Source organism: Uranotaenia lowii, chromosome 1 (assembly GCF_029784155.1).
Source record: "Uranotaenia lowii strain MFRU-FL chromosome 1, ASM2978415v1, whole genome shotgun sequence".
NCBI classification, from domain to species: Eukaryota; Metazoa; Arthropoda; class Insecta; order Diptera; family Culicidae; genus Uranotaenia; species Uranotaenia lowii.
The window spans coordinates 172,208,848-172,227,351 of NC_073691.1; the positions used below are offsets into that span (position 1 = coordinate 172,208,848).

At 37.3% G+C, this 18,504-nt stretch overlaps 1 protein-coding gene across 3 annotated transcripts in view; it reads left to right on the forward strand.

The window, feature by feature from the left end:
- The window catches only part of LOC129753707 (ecdysteroid-regulated 16 kDa protein), a 43,892-nt gene that overhangs the window by 7,645 nt on the left and 17,743 nt on the right, over positions 1 to 18,504 (forward strand). The window contains exon 1 of one of the 3 annotated variants that reach the window (XM_055749583.1): positions 14,567 to 14,720. The exons of 1 other annotated variant lie outside the window; for it this stretch is intronic. The gene's annotated coding sequence lies outside the window, so the exon portion shown is untranslated. Of the gene's footprint in view, positions 1 to 14,566; positions 14,721 to 18,504 lie in introns of those variants that run through there. One more of the 3 variants, XM_055749644.1, reaches the window with a different exon arrangement.

Sequence of the window (18,504 nt, forward strand, 5' to 3'; positions counted from 1 at the left end):
GTTAAACCATTAAACATGGTAGAAATTTCTAAAAATAAAGAAAATTGAAAATCACATGATTCCGTACGTTTAAAGTTTAAAGATTTTTTTATTGTTTCCTTCTAATTCTGAGCAAATAGAAAAAAACTGCATATTGAAGGCAATGTATGATGACAGCAGAACAAATATTTCAAGTATTTCAGTGTTATAACCATATTTACCCCCCTATATGACTTTTTCAAATTTGTCATTTCATTAAAATTCAAAACAAAATCAAGAATTCAAAAGCTCTGAATTTGAATCAAATATAAAATTTATGACGATTTGCTCGTGTTAATTTAGGCATATGAGGGAAATTAGTCAAAATTTAAAAAAGTTGTCTATACATTTCATTAATAGCAAATTCAAAATCAAAACTCATCAACACACTTTGGTTGAGTTACCTATCAACAAAAGTTATTTGGTATAATTCAGTACAGGGAATCGCAAGTTACAGCTGCTTAAGTTTGATGGTCCGACTTTTTTCAATATTGAGCCTTTTTAGTGATAAATTAACTGTTTTGCTGAACAAACACCCCCACGGAGTGGAAAATTTTGAAAATTTAAAAGAACATCTACTAAGAAAAGTTCCAACTTTTTATAGAAATTCGAGCTTTTGCGGGTATTTTATAACGGTTTTTTGCCGCTTGAGGGGGGGGGGAGGGTGATCACCCCGATCACCCCCCCCATAGGACCGCGCCTGGTCAAGGTATACCCATTTATATCTCAGTGATATAAATGAAAATAATAACCACAGCGCCGTGGGGTACAGCTTTTCGGTAAATCATGGAATTTTGGTGATATATAAAGATATTTCGATAAAAAAAAACTAAAGCTTAGTGCTTTTAGAAATGGGACACTTTCTTTTGTTAATAGCTCGTTTACTAGTAATCAGACATTCAAAGTTTTGACAGCATTTTGTTGCCTGTAAAAAGTACTACCCGACCTATTTTTTCAAAAATTAAAATTCATGCGTTTTGGAGATATTAACGATGCAAGAGAAGGAAAAAATAATTTTGCACAGTTTCATTCAAAATCCATCATTACCAAATTGATAGAAAAGTATGCAAATACTGTCAAAAATGTCCACAAAGTTCAAATCAAGCATCGGCAACTTCGGCTAAGGGTCATCAGGGAAGTCAAATCTCATACCAGCATTTTTAATTTTCTATAAGCGGAAAAACTAAGGGTAGATCGCTGAAATTTGAATTTTTTTCTGCTGTAAGCTGAAAGTGTTGCCTGGTAATGAGTCATTCGAACCTAACCTCAAACAACAATTTTTTGCTAATTCCACAGCTCGTAAGCTGTATAGCCGATTCCGAGGCTATGGGACAGTTGATTTCTGATGAACGAAAAATCTTATGAAATACCCTATTTTAAACAAATTCCAGCGTTTGAATCCTATACCATGTCTGCTCATGGCAAGGTCCCGAGTATATTAAAGTATGTATTTGCTGGTTATTTTGTGTAAAATATAATGATTTGCCGAAATTCTGCGCCTGTGGGAAAAAAAACAACCATTTTCAAAACGAAGACTATGGTAAAAGAGTAATCTTTTATGTACCCTTCGCAACCTACGATTTATACTAACCGATTATACTTTAAGTTCGATCTTATGATGGTTTAACTTCGTTATTGCAAGATTTTGCCAGCAAAAATTCCATTAAAAACGCTCAAAAAGTGGCTCAAAAATAATCAAATTTGTTAATTTCGGAACAGCTGTATCCACTAATTTGCCCTCAGTTTCTTTTAAAAGAGAAGTATTGGTCCGAAAAGTAGCAGAAATTGAAGGATGAGGATGTAGCCACCTTAAATACAGATTAGTAGAAGTATGAGTTTGAAAACCAAATCAATATCATGACTGAAAAAAGTGTGAGCTGGCCGATAAATAAAGTAAATAAAGTAAAATTTATTCTTACGAAAAAACAATAATTTTTTTTTCAAATTTTTCCATGAATTATCATAAGATTACCTTCACTTTCTTCATAGGAAGTATTTAGATCAAATGAAAGGTTTTTGAGATACACGCATTCGTAACTGTCTTATTTCTAAAAGAACTAAGCTTTAGTAGTTCTGAAAAAATTTCAGGTATTTCGGTAAATATTACGCAAATATTTCCGTAAATTGTCCAGGTTGTTTTGTTTATATTTCCGAGCATTTATGGTTTTTTGGTTAAACATTACCGGTCTTTCGGTAATATATAGGCATTTCAGTTCAACAATACCGTTATTTCGGGAATACCGACAGAAGATCTTAGATATGATCAGCCGAGTATCGGATTTTCTCACCGAAGAGCTTCGTAAAATTTGATCGCTGTTTTCTCCTCGACCATGAAAACATTACCGAACAGATTATCGATTTTTACATGTTGGGAATTTGGTAAAATAATTTCCGAACTCAATAATTTTCGTTTACTGTGAACGAAACATAAATTTTGGTATCGCTCTAGAGTCTAGATACTTATCAAGCGAGTCTTGCTTTTACAGTTTTGATTCAATAACAGGGGATATTACCTGCCTAGATTCCGAAAATATATAGCAGAAATAAGGTTCATGTGTGTTAGTTACATGCATAGTAAGTAGGGGAAGGTACTATAAAACGCCCGAGTGTGAAAATACGCGTAGTTTTTCCCTTGAAATATTCAAGTTTTGCCAAAATGTCACTATTTTAGTTTTCTTCATTTCCTGACGAGATGTTTAATTAAAATAAAATTTGTAGCACTTTTGGTAGTTATAATGTCAGAACTCAAGTGTCAGTTTAATCATTTTCTTTTTATCCATTTTCGTTTTTACTGCGTGTAGGTTACGCATGACAATGTGTGTATTACATTGTGCTGAAACCAGTAGGCTGTTCAAATTCTGATAGTGAGTTATTGGCATTATTGTGCTTTGTTACAGTTTTTTGTTCAGCACTAGTTTAGAGCAAATGCCAGCTGTCTCAACTTAAAACATCTGAATAAAAATATGTTGAATTTGTTTGTTTGATCACTAATATGCCACAAACGCGTGCTTACAATACGTAAAGCTTAATAGCCGAAAAATACGTACAATGAAGTCCATTGTCAAGTAATTTATTACGGTACCTTGAAAGAAAATGATTGATACAGAAAACTAAACAAAAAACGAACGCAATTTTATTGGCCTATGGTTTTTTATCGTAAAAATCGCAAAATAAAAATTCGTTATAAAAATAAAATTAAAAATATATCTACTTAACTAGCTTATCCAAAATAATTCTATGTTTAGAACCCAAATCACCTTGAACGCATCGATGACGTCGAACTCCAGATCATGCATTCTGCACTGCGCTCTTGTTCTCAATCGATAAGTTCAGGTAACCACCTGGGAGCAACATTCTTTGTTAATTCTTTGTCGAGGCCCATTTATCATCGCCATTCGGCATTCCTGTTCCTTCGAGTCGAGTCGAGCGAGACACCCCGCACGCCGTAGGGCTAATCCTAACTGAATGAATAAAAGAACGAATCGACAAGCTACACATTCATCTTCGAGAAACGGTTCCGATAAAAGAACGTTGCATTTTTCTCGTTAGGCTGTTTTCTGTAGACCTCGCAATGCATTAAGTTTACGCACAGACCTGGTCCGGATTCTCAGCCCAGCAGGTGCTGTGCCGGCAGCCGGAGCTGATTTGTTGATCGCTGGGCGAGAAAATTATGCGCCCAGCTTCCAGCTTAGTTGTTGAGGAGAAATCTGAACTTAAGCTTTAATATCTACATATATAGTAATGATGATAGTTATATTTGCAGAAATATAAAAAACGTTCGATTTTGGCAACACAAAATGTTCGAGCGGGTTGCCAAAAATCGAACAGAGTCTGTATGACCCAAGGTGTGAAATTGTTTCATAAACCTCAATCATGAATCTATGATTTCATTTTTGAAGTTTTGCGTTTCAATCTATATTGAATTCAAATATAAATTTCGAATGATGAATCTGAGTTTTCTTAGTTCTGATATTTCCATATTGGAATTCTGCATAACAACCATGTTGAAGATCTTCGAATCTGACTATGAAACAAAAACTCAGCATTGTTCCTATTTAGGGGAGATAAGGGCATAGCGAGCACCCGGGGCAGTGTTCTGAATATCACTCATTTTCAATGAATGTTTCTGATTGCACTTCGCACCTGAACGTACAGCGGTCGGGTTTCGTTATTGATTGCTACTGGACCTACCCGATCATCGATCGTTCAATTCATCGCTAAAATACAGATCACCTCGCACGATGCTTGCTGTCAAAACAGTGCAGCACCATCATCAAATTGGAATATCACCAATGCGCAATGCATATGGCGAATCTTGTTGGTCTTCGATCAGGAGTGAATGGATCAGGCAGTGAGTGAATGATACATGAAGCCGATCATTAGCGTATTTTGTTTGATTTGATATAAAGCAAATTAATAAATTTATTTGTTGTTATAACGTTTTTTAACATCAGTATGATCAAAATCAAATTGCAGTTGTGTTTGTGAGGGAAAGATGTTCACTTTCGCCGTGTTTTTCAATTTTTACAAGTTCTCTTATTAAAATGTCGTACGTCACGTTAAAACTACTGAGAATTTATGGTGTCCCGCACAACTGTTTGATTTTTCTCGTCCTGCAAAAAATAATTTTGAATTTCATATAATTCAGGCAGATACTGAGTGAGCTACATTCAGAATGGATCAGTTTGTATCTCAATCATCTCCGATATGCGATGTTTGCTGAACCGATGATTCTGAATGATGCGACTCGGTTTGCATAGCTGATAGGAGCGCTGATCGAGATTGCATACCAGCCAGGCGAAGCAGTAGCGAGAGGCGCTATCCCATTATACAATCGGAATGTTTCCAACAGGAAACGCATCCTGAGTGTTTGTTTTGATTGATTTTCGGACCATTGACCCGGGGCATAATAAGCACTTCTCTTTTCTACAAAAGTACGTATTTTCTGAAATAAATTTTCATGAGGATTTGTTTCGTACTTTCTAGTGCTTCCTATAGTATTAATTTTTTCCAAAAAAAGGAATATCTTAACAGAGATATTCAAAAAAAACAAGCTAGGTTCTCAAGTGACAAATTTATTATAATTTTAATAATTTGAGCACCACGAAATAAGCTCTTATGACCTTTAAATCACCTTGATCTATAATGTACCCACTGCAACATCATGTACACATTGTTTCTCAATTTTTACCATCATGCAAGTTCTGATTTTTCAAATTTTTTAAATTTGTTGGCTCGGGGCGAACAGAGCACTTTTAACCGGGGCACGATGAGCGTTTTCTGTCGTATAATCTAGCAGCGAATTCAACTCGATGTAGTCAACTGAATTATAGAGCTACAGCTTTACTAGTTTACATCTGACGATGTGGCCTATTGGTAAGGTGTCGGAGAGGTAACCAAAAGACTAGAGTTCGATTTCTATTCGAGGTGATTTTTTTTTTCATTTACCATTCATGATCGATTTTTTTTATTGTTACATTATACGGCTAGTAGCATCACCCGCCAAACAAAGCACCAGAATCATAATATATGAGCGTGTGTGAATTGTTTGTATTCTACAAACAGACCTAGATTATTTTGTTATTGCTTTGTTTGATGAATCTACGACTCACCTGACTTCATCGAGTTGAATTCTTTGATAGATTCCCCTGCAGAAAACGCTGTGATAGGGGTGATACGGTAAAAATTTGGTCAATATCAACTTGACTATCAACTTGACGTATTTTTTTCAATTTTGCATTTAAAAAACCTGAACACCCCTCATTGCGAAGGTGTGTGTGTGTGTGTGTGTGTGTGTGTGTGTGTGTGTGTGTGTGTGTGTGTGTGTGTGTGTGTGTGTGTGTGTGTGTGTGTGTGTGTGTGTGTGTGTGTGTGTGTGTGTGTGTGTGTGTGTGTGTGTGTGTGTGTGTGTGTGTGTGTGTGTGTGTGTGTGTGTGTGTGTGTGTGTGTGTGTGTGTGTGTGTGTGTGTGTGTGTGTGTGTGTGTGTGTGTGTGTGTGTGTGTGTGTGTGTGTGTGTGTGTGTGTGTGTGTGTGTGTGTGTGTGTGTGTGTGTGTGTGTGTGTGTGTGTGTGTGTGTGTGTGTGTGTGTGTGTGTGTGTGTGTGTGTGTGTGTGTGTGTGTGTGTGTGTGTGTGTGTGTGTGTGTGTGTGTGTGTGTGTGTGTGTGTGTGTGTGTGTGTGTGTGTGTGTGTGTGTGTGTGTGTGTGTGTGTGTGTGTGTGTGTGTGTGTGTGTGTGTGTGTGTGTGTGTGTGTGTGTGTGTGTGTGTGTGTGTGTGTGTGTGTGTGTGTGTGTGTGTGTGTGTGTGTGTGTGTGTGTGTGTGTGTGTGTGTGTGTGTGTGTGTGTGTGTGTGTGTGTGTGTGTGTGTGTGTGTGTGTGTGTGTGTGTGTGTGTGTGTGTGTGTGTGTGTGTGTGTGTGTGTGTGTGTGTGTGTGTGTGTGTGTGTGTGTGTGTGTGTGTGTGTCTGTGTGTGTGTGTGTGTGTGTGTGTGTGTGGGTGTGTGTGTGTGTGTGTGTGTGTGTGTGTGTGTGAGTGTGTGCGGAATGTTGCTCCTATTTTGATTTCGGAATTCACTCTTCAGTTGTCTAAATGCCGTCCAAGGAAGAATCAAAATTTTGCTCGCGCATCGCGCAAATCCGAGCTAGTCGCACGCAAAGCTGGCAAAATCGCTAAAAGTTGCCAAATCAACCGTTGCAAATGTAATTAAAGTGTTTGAGGAACGTTTGTCAAAATCCAGGAAGTCTGGATCGGGGGGAAATCGAAAAACGGAAGCCGCTGTGACGACAAAGAGAGTTGCCGGTAGTTTCAAACGAAACCCTAACCTCTCTCTCCGAGATGCCGCAAATAAGCTGGGTGTATCGTCTACAACCGTGCGTCGAGCCAAAAAACGAGCCGGACTATCGACTTACAAGAAGGTAGTGACTCCAAATCGCGATGATAAACAAAATACGACGGCCAAAGCGTGATCCCGGAGGCTTTACCCGACGATGCTGACGAAGTTTGACTGCTTGGTAATGGACGACGAAACCTACGTCAAAGCCGACTACAAGCAGCTTCCGGGACAGGAGTTTTATACGGCAAAAGGAAGGGGAAAGGTAGCAGATATTTTCAAGCACATGTAACTGTCAAAGTTCACGAAGAAATATCTGGTTTGGCAAGCCATCTGTACCTGTGGCTTGGAGAGCAGCATTTTCATTGCTTCCGGGACTGTCAACCAAGAAATTTACGTGAAAGAGTGTTTGAACAAACGTCTGCTGCCTTTCCTGAAGAAACACGGTTGTTCCGTACTGTTTTGGCCGGATTTGGCATCTTGCCATTACGGTTAAAAGGCCATGGAGTGGTACGTCGCCAACAATGTACAGGTGGTTCTTAAGGACAAGAAGCCTCAAGAGCTCCGCCCAATTGAGAAATACAGGGTTATTGTCAAGCGGAACCTAAGGAAGACCAAAAAACTGCTAAGGACGAGCAGCAGTTCAAGGCAAAGTGGCTTTCTGCGGCGAAGAAGGTGGACAAGGTGGCTGTACAAAATCTGATGACAGGGGTTAAGCGTAAGGCCCGGCAATTTGGATTTGGAAAAGTGGAAGCCTAACTGAATATTTTTCCTGAATTTTATACTAATTAAACTTGAAAAAGAAATTTAATTTGATTTTTCAAATAAACGATTTCACCGATTTACACGCATTTTCCCTTGACCAAATTTTGACCATCACCCTTTACTACCCCAGGGGGGGGGGTTCTCATTATGCCCCTTCAGTGACTGGTTTTCAGCTTTTGGTAAAATTAAAAAAAAATGCATTTCTAAGCTTTTTATCTAGTTTTTTAAGTTTTAGCCAACTAGGATATAGACTATTTTAGTGTTCGAGCACGAAACAAAGATGTAGTTCACATATTATAGCTGTTTTCCATGGTTAAATAAACGTTTTCCTTAAGGTGGTCTTTATGCCCATATCTCCCCTACGTTTCGAAAATCAAGAATCAAAATTTGAAAAGAATGCGAAATCAAATTTGAAGTAAGTTTTAGAAAAAGCTTTTCATTTCTTATTTCTAATGATGATTCGATTTGAAAGTCAAGAATACTAAACTGGATAAAAAATACGAAATGTCTATATAAATAAAAATGAATTTCTGTCTGTCTGTCTGTCTGTCTGTCTGTTCCCTATAGACTTAGAAACTACTGAACCAATTTACGTGAAACTTGGCAAGTGGGGGTATTGGAGGCCGGGGAAGGTTCCTATTATGGTTTGGGGCCCCTTCCCCTAACAGGAAGGGAGGGAGGGGCCTCCCAAACAAAAGACTATTTTTTGCATAACTCGAGAACCAATCAAGCAAATGGTATCAAATTTGACATGGGGTTGTATTTGGGAACGGAGAATATTTCTATAAATATAAGGTACCCCTCCCTTCTATAAATATAAGGTACCCCTCCCTCCTCTCAGTGTGATGTTAAAAAGGGGGAGGGAAGCCACCTTACAGTTTTTCATATAACTCGAACACTAATATAGATATTGGAACCAAATTTGGTATGGGAAGGTAATTTGATACGAGAAATATTTCAATGATTATTTGAGACCCCTCTCTCTTTCCAGTTGAAAGGGGAAGGGGCCTTTTTCATAATTTTTTACATAACTCAAAAACTAATAAAGCAAATGGAACCAAATTTGGCATGGGAAGTTATTTGGATACGAAAAATATTTATATGATTACTAGCTGATCCCATACGAACTCCGTTTCGCTTTGAACTTGGAATATGTCATGAACAATTTGTATGAAAGTCAATTGCCGAACATTTACCAGATGCACTTCCGAATTCATTTTTAAATAATAATTGCAAAAACATTGATAGATTACTTTTTCTGAAGTCTGCTACTAAATTTGAAATCAGGATTGAATTGACCGTGCCAAAAACACGCATAACAACGCAATTATTGCCAAAAAGTGCAACCGCTTTCGGTGGCCTCTTATACAATCTTTGATATCTGAAATTGATTGCCCTTCCCTCAAAACTCCCGTGTGCAAATTTCCAAAGCAATCCATTGCATAATAACGTTAATATTGGTAAAAACAGTGAAAAATCAATTAATATAGACGACCCCTTTCGTCGATCCCTGGCAAAGTATTTGACATCTGAAATCGATTGCCCGTCCCCGAAAACTACCGTGTGCAAATTTTCATCTCAATCCGATGTCAAATAACGGCGATATTGCAAAAATATTGAAAGGTTTGAATGGACGACCCCCTTTGCCGGCCCCTTACACTGAATTTAATACCTGAAATCCATTGCTCGTCCCTCAAAACTCTCGTGTACCAATTTTCATCTGAATCCGATGTATAATAACGACAATATCGCATTAACAGTGAATAGTTAATATGGACGACCCCCGACCCCTGATTTTAATTTTGATAAGTGAAATCAATTGTCCTTAATAACTCCTATGTGCAGTGCAAATTTTCATCTTAATCCGATGTATAAAAACGTCAATATCACTAAGACATTGAAAATTTGATATGGACGACCCCTTTTGCCGGCCCCTTACACCAAATTTGATACCTGAAATCGATTGCGCGTAACTCAAAACTATCGTGTACCAATTTTCAGCTGAACACGATGTATAATAACGTCAATATCGCAAAAACAGCGAACAGTTACTATGGACGACCCCTTTGGCTGACCCCTTACTCAAAATTTAACACCTGAAATCAATTGCCCGTCTTTCAAAACATTCATGTGCCAATTTTCAACACGATCCGACGAAAAGTAACGTAAATATCACGAAAACAATATTTGTCTTGTATGGACGACCCCCTTCAGAAGGCCAAAAATCTGAAACACATTTTTCATCCTTCCTGATCCTAATGAGCATCCATGCCAAGTTTCAGACCTCTAGCTCTTAAGACGGCTGAGTCTATAGAGGACAAACAAACAAACAAACAAACATACAGAAATTGCTTTTTATATATATAGACTAGCTGACTCGGTGTGCTTTGCTACACCCCCAAAAATTATTGAATTTTGTGTTAACTTGTTATTTAATTTTCTTTTATTTGCAAAAAAAAATTAATTCAATTTTAGAATCATTCAAATGTTTTTCCAAAATAAAATTGCAACCTTTTTTTATTTTTAAATCTTAGTTTTTTTTTTAATCCGTGTTCGAATCTTTTTTATGACTCTGGGTTTCTTTGCTTCAAAAGTTTATAACTTATGCCAACATATTTTTCATATATGGAATCTTTATTGTCCCGTCACGGGACACCTCTTTGACCTATTCGTTCTCGAATCAATATACAAATTGTGAGAGTGACCCCCTCCCCCATTCCTTTATCTTTAATGGAAGGAAAGGGGGGTCTTGTAAAATCAGAACGTACCCTCTCATGACACTACCTTCATGAGTTGTTCGTTTGCTTCATTAGTTGTCGAGCTATGCTATGAAATTTGTATCGGAGTCCCACTTCCTATCTATCTTCTACCTGGAAGGAGGGGATCAAGGTCAAACATTTCGTGTATATAAATACACTCCCATGCCCAATTCTGTTCCATATGATCGATTGCATGATTGTTTCCATGTCATATTTGGTTTTATTTGTAAGATAAGTTCTTGGTTTGTGAAAAACAATCGAATGTGAGCTCCCGTCTTCCCTAACTGTATCTCCAATTGAAGGAAAAAGAAGTCTCGATTAAGCAAATAACCATTTAACGTATCCAAATGCTTTCCCATTCCAAAATTGTTTCCATTAGCTCTATTAGTTCTCGAGTTAGCCTCCATCTCCTTCCTCCCATCCCAATGGAAGAAGGCAGTAGTACCAAATATTACAGAAATATACCTTGAGCCTAAATACTCTCCCAAGCCAAATTTCGTTCCATCTGCTGGGTAAGTTCCCAAGAAGAACGAAGAAGAAATTGTATGGGAGCACTCTCCTCCCTTAAGATTTTCCTACTTAAAGAACGGAGGGTTCTCAAAATATCATAGAAACATTTTTCGTTATCAAATATTTGCCCACGCCAAATATGATTCCATTCGCTTGATTATTCGCCCAGTGATGCTGAAAATAGGAAAGAACCCCCCTCCCCACTTTCTATCTTCTCACTGGAAGGAAGGAGGGGTACCAAATATTCATAGAACTATTTATCGTACCCAAATACCTTTCCAAGCCAAATTTGGTGCCATTTGCTCGAAAAGTTTTTAAGTTATGCAGTGACAAAGAGGTTAAACCCCCCTCCCTTTTTCCTGTATCTCCACTGGATGGGAGAAGGGGTCTGAAACAATCATAGAACCATTTCTCGTATTCCACTAACCTCCCATGCCAAATTTGGTTCCATTAGCTTGATTAGTTTTCTAGTTATGTTAAAAATTATTAGGTTGGGCCCCTCCCTCCTTCGTATTTTACCAGTGGAAAGAGGGAGGGGTACCAAACCATCATAGAAACATTCCTCGTACCAAAATACACTCCCATGCCAAATTTGGTTCCATTTGCATGATCAGTTCTCGAGTTATGAAGACTTATCACTTTTATTTATATGACCCCCTCCCCCCTTCCACGAAGAGGGACCCAAACCTTCCCTGGCCTCTAATACACCCATCTGCCAAGTTTCACGCAAATCGGTTCAGTAGTTTCCGAGTCTATAGGGAACAGACAGACAGACAGACAGACAGACAGACAGAAAGACAGACAGACAGACAGAAATTCATTTTTATATATATATATAGATTTCAGACACCTCCCTCTTTCCAACAGGGAGATATAAAGGGGGGAGGGGCCCTCTTTTTAATTTTTTACATATCTCAAAAACTAATTAAGCAAATGGAACCAAATTTGGCATGGGTGGATATTTGGAAACGTGACATGTTCTAATGATTGTTTGAGAGTTTGAGACCCCTTCCTTCTTCCAGTGGGGAGAAAGGAAAGAGGGAGGGAAGTTTCATACAATTTTTACTGCATAACTCAAGAACTACAACAACAAATGGAACCAAATTTGTTATGGAACGATATTTCGGTACGTGGTGCTTCTATGAATATTTGGTATCCCTCACTTCTTCAAAAAGGTTGATGAAAAGTGGGAGAAGAGGTCTCCCTTACAATTTTCAGTATAACTGGAGAGCTGATCTAGCAAATTGAACTATATTTGGCATGTGAGGGTATGTAGATATGAGAAATATTTCTATTTTAAAACTGACGCACCACCTTTTTTCGGTGGAAAGATATAAAGGGGGGCTTCCATACATTTTTTTTGCATAACTGGAGAATGAATAGAGCAAATGAAATAAAATATGGCATCAACAAGTATTTTAGTACAAAAAATACTTTTATGAATATTAAGTTCTCACCCTTCCATTCAATGGGAAGAACGGAAGGGGGAATGGTACTTCCTTTCAAGTTTATGCATAACTCAAGAATTTAGAACGCAAATAAAACCAAATTTGGCATTCAATGGTATTTCGATAAAAATCATTTTGATATGATTCTTTGATTGGTGTGTCAGCCATCCTCCTTTCAGTGAGGAGGTACATAGGAGGAGGGAGGTGAGCCCAAAACAATTTTGTTGGCATAAGTTCTCAATTTATGCTAACGAAGCCGACAAATGGAAACAAATATGGCATGGAAAGGTAATTGGTTACGAGATATGTTTCTACGTTTGTTATAGACTCCTCCGCCTTGCAGTGTAGGGAGGAGAAGAAAGGAGGGGGTTCCATATAAATTTTGTTGTAAAGCTTAAAAACTTATCAACCTATATTTGATACAAGAGGATTTTTGGGAACCAAAAAAAATGGGTTTGATTATTAAAGATCACGATCTCCATTCAGCAGGAGGGGAAGGGAAGGACAGGAGGGGGGGGGGGGGGTGTTTCTTCTAAGTTTTTTAGCATAAATCCAGAACATATCGAGCAAAAACAAACATATTTTATAAGTTGGATTGTTTGCGTACGATTAATTTGAGACCCTTCTTTTTAGGGCGAAGCTTAAAGAAACATTATTATTATCAGATCTTTAACACAAATTTGTTGATCAACATTCAGAATATTAGTTTAAGTTATTTTTGTGTTGCAATTCGAAACTCCAGCTGCAACTCTCATATTATAGCGGTTGCTTATGAACTACGTCTTAATTTGATTTAAAATAATGCCAACAAAATAATAAAAATTTGAATAGTTCTGGAAATATCATTCGATTTTGAAAGGTGTTGCAAAGCACACCGGGTCAGCTAGTGAAAAATAAATACAATTATGTAAAATTTCACATTCATAATTGAATACCAATGTGAAAATTTTGAAAAACTGTAGCCTAATTCTTAACCTGGGAGAAGTCTGTCAGGTTTTGGTATCAATTCTGGATTGTGATTGTTCCTCTTGAACAACGTTACGCAATCATCACAATTTGATTGAGAATTTAGAATTAAGAGTGTAGAGAAGAATATCTTATGAAATTATTTTATCGGATATATCGGTGAAATTTTATATTCTTTGAGAAAGAATATTTAAGAATTGAAAGAATATAGACGGATAGAAGATTAGAATAAATTGAAAAGATGTTGAAAATGAGCCGAGAAGAATATCTTGTTTGCTTTTCCTAGACCTTCACAGGAGAGGGAGTTAAACCACCAAGCCCCCCTCCCTCCCGCCATTCCTACGGCCATGGTTAACACAAACACTGAGAACCAGCCCTGGCGAGATAAACAAACGAAATAACAAACAATCATTTTGAAGTTAGATTAGGCATCAGGGGAGGGTGATAAATTCAATAAACCCTTAAAAGTACAGTAAACTTTAAAGTTTTCTGTATGCATTGTCTCAGTTCTAAGAGGAAATATATTTTTACCGAACACTTCTGTAAAATGTCATGGATGTTCACATAACCAAATAATTATAAAGTTATTAAATTAATATCAGGAATCCGAGATCAATACATCTGGGATCAAAATCTCAGTTTAAATGGTCGATATAAGACATCTAAAATGTTTGACTTTTTTTTTTATCAAGCTAGTCTTTGCCGCAGGGTAAAAGTAATACACTTTATTGACTAAATTTATATCCAAATTAATTTTAAAAAAAAAACGGAAATCGCTCTATATTAACAGTTTAAAAAAAGGTCGATTTACATCCATACAGGCAGAAGCTGAACAAAACCTGGACTGGAATAATCTCTCAGCAGGGTTACTCTCGGAAACCTCATCGCACCCGTAAGCGACGAACTTTGGCGCGTTGCCCGGTACGCCTCAGAATCTTCGTTCTGAACCGAACTCAAGCCTGTTCTAAGTAAATTGTATTCCGTGGAACTCAGAAGTCGTTTGTAATCAAAATTCAATACGCGCTCCGTTCCTCCGACCAAATCAGAGCTCACGGAGTCTCTTTATCTTTGTTGATGGGGGAAGGCGAGCGGGGTCGAGATTCCTCTAACGATATCTAACATCGGAAAGTTCTAACAGACGGAATCGACGAGGAAGATCATCTGTTGATCGACCCCTCTCGGGCTCACCCCGGGAGAAGCGGCGTGACGTGATGTGACGACGCGGCTCCGGACAGAAAAGTTCTACAAACCCCGAGACGGAATTGATTAAACTTTTATGAATTTATTATAAAAACCTAGGGACTGGAGAGATCGCGGCATCAGTTTGGATTAAGTCGTTTCGAAGGTCGGTTGCGTTGCTCCGTAGTCGTCGTCGTCATCGTCGGTCGTCGTAATTTTTAAAGCGCTCACTGTAAGTGATTCATGGTAAGAAGTTTCACTTGCCATAATAGCACACTTAGAAACTTGTTTAAGCAATTATCTCGAAGAAAGAGCGAGACAGGATTTAAATAGAGGCAGCAGGAGAATGGAAGAAATAATTATTTTTGGTATTGCAATTTTATTTTAAGGTATATCAGTATCGTACGATTCGAAATTTAAAAACAATTCTTAAATTCTAAATTTCAACTTTCTGATTTTCAATTGTTATGATTGCCTTAAACCTAGAGATGATAAGCGATTTAGCGATGACTGAGTGGTTAGGGCGTTTGCTAAAGCGCTAAGGGAGGCAGGATCAAATCTTGTAGAATTGAGGAAATGCGTCGTCGTGTCAGTGATCATGTGGGAAATTTTCACGAATAAATTAAAGTTCTCAAAGGGCTGGTATGACTCTCAAGTGCTGAGAGGCTAAAAAGTTTTCTATTAATTTTAGTGAACTGGAAGTGGTATAATTGTGCACAATATTTACAAGTTGCAAAGTCGTTTCATCACTACTCTACAAATAAAAAAAAATAGTTGGTATTGAGTTTTCAAATAAGCTTATGTGAACAATTCGAGCTATCAACTGGGTGAAACAAAACGTTCGGAGATCTACATTTCGAATGTACAAACTAATCAGAAAAAAATAATCTTAGAGAAATTAGGAGCTTATGGAGCAATCGAACTTCAAACACGGGGACCTCGAAACAGCCGCCAGTAGTTTTTGTGACCAAATTCAGGCTTTCTCACTTACACTTTTCAATTCTGGAAAAATAACCACAAAACGTCCACACCCACAGAAGAGGTTGCAATTCAGTTCAATTCAATTCAAATTCAAAGGTTCAATTTATGCGAATCTGGCTGCCTGGCGTTTGGCCGGTGTTTTTCCATCCTTCTTTACTTTTGATGGGATAGGGGGAGAGACGTGAAAACATTTTTATTTTGTTTCCATCGGTCGTACTAAACGCTGTTGCGTCAGTGCCAATGGCATTCACATCTTATGCCAATAACGTTCAAATATAGAGAACTCATGATTGGAATAAAGGCTGAATTATGGTTGTAATGATAAGAAAAGTCTTACTGATAGTCAAACTTATTGAAATCACAGTAAAATTCAACAAACCATTTCGGTAATGAATTTTGAAAAGGACGAAAGCGCCAAATGTAAACAAATCGAGTTACTAGCCGAGCGAAATAGTACGTTCGAAGACCTACATTTTGATTGGTATCTAAAGGATATATAGCTGTCAAACTTTGAACGCATTTTTCTCGAAACAGCGAAGTTGGCGCATTCGCCGTATTCAAAATTCGATACCGATTTCAATTGAGTTGATTTTGAAATTTCTCGAATAGAAAGCAAACATTTTAATTTTTAGGGATAATTTTCCCAAAGGCCAGAATAGTACTACCAATAGAGTTGCATTTCAGTGCAAAAATCGGGCAGACGGCCGACGAACACGGTCGTTTTCGAGGTTAATGTTCCCAAAATTAAAAAGTGTTAGTGAAATGCCCTGAACTATGACACGAACACTACTGGCAGAAATGTCAAAAAGAACTTTATAGTCCCTTTTGCCGCTAGTAGTATTCAGGGCTTTGCACTAACACTTATTCATTTTGGAAACATTAACCTAATAAACGAACGTGTTCGTCGGACGACTACTCGATTTTTGCACTAGAATTTTCAGAGGTTAGTAGTGTACACGCCAGTGGAACGCCAGTTAATATGCGTGAGAACTACTACACTACTAGCGCCAAAGGACTATAAAGTTCTTTTTGACATTTCTCGTGCATTTGTCATTGTCATGATTTTTATCCAACCGGTTTATCATGTACAGTTCTTATGCAGAACAATTAACATCAATAAATGATTGCTCAATTTACTAAAATGCCAATAAAAGATTGTGGTTTATTAAAAAAAACTTTTGTTTTGATTACTTTATTGTAATGAGCAGCTAAATCAGCACTGACTTGAACATTTTTCATGGAAGACTTTAAACTTATTTTAAAGTATTGCAAATTTGAGCTGGGGAAATTCACTATTTTTTCGAACTTCGGTGATCTAGTTTTTTAGATAAATTACTCGAAAATTCAAATTTTTGTGCCTATATTGAAAATCAAGAATCTTTCTAGATTAACATGTTTTCAAAGAAAAAAATTTCCAGCAGATTTTTCGAATTATAAAAGAAAAAGGCAAGTTTCCTAGTAAATTAATAGATTGTTCGTGATTGTGACGTCGCAGTTTGTACCAATACTAGATTAGGGCTGCTTTGGCACTACCTTCTTTGAATATTCCTTGCTATCTTAGAGAAAAATCGATAAGACTTGTTGGGTGTTAAGATTCTTGTAAAAATTAGTCCCAAAGCACAACTGTATCACTGATCTATTTTTGAGTCTAATTTATTAAGAGTTGGATCATTGAAATTAGATTGCAACCTCACGGGTACAGCCAAAGAAGAGGTTTCATAAGTTTAATGCCGATTGGAGATATGATTGCTTTCCCATCACTGGCATGAAGACTCGAGCTCTCGGGCAACATGATGCACTACATACAAACATTCAGGCGAAACAAGAAAAAAAAATTAAAAAAAAAATTGCCGTCGGTGAGAATTGAACTCACAATAAAGTCCTATAGGTATACCTTCATCTTGCCCATCCGATAATTTCTCCAGTGTACTACCTGAGCCGGATGGAGAATGTCGATTAGTGGTCATTGTGTTTCTGCCACGATCAATCATTAAAAAACGCACAGTGTTGCACTGAAAATAATTTTCACTTGAAATATAAATCAGCACTAACACGAGAAAAGGGTCTATGTTCATATATGACGTTTCGAGAAAAACGCGTTTGAAAATTTTGCAATCTTTTTTAAATCGCTAATTAAAATTCACGAGGAATCTTCAAAGCCTATATGGTCAAAACGATGCGTAGGATCATTCTAAATATGTTTTATCGGTAAGACGGTATTATCATGGAAAAATAGCTCGAAATTGTTTATAGACCCTAGCTGGAGTATGAAATTCGTCTAATTGTTTTTACACCCTTTGCTTTGTACGGTTTGTCTCATATGTGTGAGTGAGATGGAAATAAAATTTCCCCTATTTTTTGACAAAGGATTATGGTTCTCGCTACAGGAGTGAGTGAATAGCTTTCCGCATTTTTCCCCTTTTAATGTTTTGCATCTATAGACCGTTTGCTTTGTTGTGGAGTAAAGGGTGTAAAAGACAATCTGTGTGAGGATAATGTCATTTTATGGCTCTAAATTTTATAGATCCTTTGCTCAAACTGCATTATAAATCTTACGAAAACTGAAAAGTTAAAAACGGTTTTTGTGTTAAGTAGAGCTCCTATTGGGCTATTTGAATCCACTGAAAACGGGTTTTGTTTATTTTGTCTTTTATACCCTTTTCTCATGTTGGTGCTGAAATGATTTCTTGAGTGAACTTTATTTCTTAAATGAGCGGTCAAGTGAATTTAAAGTGATCGAGCATGTGGATTGCAAATGTATGCTCTTATTTTTTTTCCTGTGAAAGCGATTTTTCAGTGATATTTTTTTGAATTCGAGCAGATAACAATGGAGTTTTTCAAAAGGATGTAACACGCAAGGAATATTTAAAGGAGGTAGTGCCGAGACAGCCTTGCTTTAGTATTAGTACCGCCTGTGACGTCACTGTTGCCAATAATCTGTGAATTTATATGGAATTTTTTCCTTTTGTGTTAGGAATTTAAAAAAATTGAAGACAATTCTAGAAAGATTATTGTTCTTTAAGACTGATACTAAAAAAGTTGAATGTAG